This window comes from Halichoeres trimaculatus, unplaced genomic scaffold, assembly GCF_033239565.1.
Source record: "Halichoeres trimaculatus isolate MK-OKI-2021-1 unplaced genomic scaffold, fHalTri1.1 fHalTri1_scaffold_7, whole genome shotgun sequence".
Lineage (NCBI taxonomy): Eukaryota > Metazoa > Chordata > Actinopteri > Labriformes > Labridae > Halichoeres > Halichoeres trimaculatus.
In genome coordinates this window covers 4,742,575-4,744,001 of record NW_027437185.1, presented here as the reverse complement: position 1 = coordinate 4,744,001, position 1,427 = coordinate 4,742,575, and positions in this window count along the sequence as shown.

The window sequence follows — 1,427 nt, the reverse complement described above, 5'->3', positions numbered from 1 at the left end:
TCAGAGGATCAGTCTGAGCTCACGCGTCCTTCTTTTTCTTTTATACTGCTGCAGGAACACTTTCACTTTCGGTTTGCTAGCCCGCCTCTTTACTGATCCCGTGGTTTCTGGGAAACAAGATGTAGTTTCCCTGAAATGGTTTGATAGAATTTCCGTAAAGCTCATCCTCACTTTAAACTATTGAGGGTGGCTTTTAGCAAATTTGTTTTTTTCTCATCCTGTGTGCAAAAGAAAGACACCGTGTCACTGTGTGTTTCATCTGACAGTAAGGCAAAACACATTATGTTAATCATTAATAATGACTGTTAAACAGTGTTGGGAATAACAGTGTTAAACTAACGGCGTTAAAAACCCTGTTACTTTTTCAGTTATAGGTCATTAATTATTCACTGTTTCAAACATTATAACACCATTACAGGCAGTGAAATAAGGCGGGTCACTATGTATCTTACCTGGCTCGCTCAGCCTGAGCTAGGCTCAAGAGAGGAGCTGTATATACAATTTTTTGGAAAGCATCAGACACACAAAAAAATGATGTAATGTAATGATGAGAACAATTATGTTGACACGTCTTTAACAAAGAGCTGATGCTTAAGTCAACTTTTCAGCAACAAATATCACGCAGCTACCTGTGTGCAGCTCAATCCCAAACCACCCCTTACACACACTCCCTACACACTAACCCTCCATTTGTGTGTTCTTGTAGAGGGTCCACCACATTAAGGGCCATTCCAAACCATGTAGTGCGGAGAGGGATTGGATTAATCAGCTCCTAAACAGCGAGCCTGCATTAATGTGCTCTTTCGATGACTTGTGCAGGAAGTGCAACGGCGAAATGGAAGAGGAAACAACATATAAATATAAGTTCTGCATGTGTCCAATATGTTCCCCACACCTTTGTCACACTGAGAGATAATCACACAAATGTGGTTTAGAATAGAATAGAATAGAATAGAATAGAATAGAATAGAAAATACTTGTTTTATCCTGAGGGGAAATTCAAGAGGAGTCACAGCAGCAATCAAGAAAACAATATAGATGATGACAGCTTGTCCATCATTGTCCAGTTCAGCCAGTCTCCACCTCCACAGGGTCCAGGACTGAGCTTCTTCAGCAGTCTGTTCAGTCTCTGTCTCCTGGATCCTGTCTGCTCACAGCAGGTGAAGCTCCTCCAATGTGGCGTTGGTGTCTCATGTTAGCTCCATTAGCCATGTCTGTGAATAACATGATTCTACTTTGCCTTCTGGTATTCCCTCTGTTGCTGGGTTAGCACGGTTAGCTTGTCCATCTTATTGGAGATTGATCTTACGTTCCCAATAACGATGGCTGGAAGGACAGGTCCATGTCGCCACTTCTAAGCTCACACCTGAGAACCAACATGTCGTCCTCACCTCCTTCTCCTCACCTTGTGGGGAACATCAGGCCTT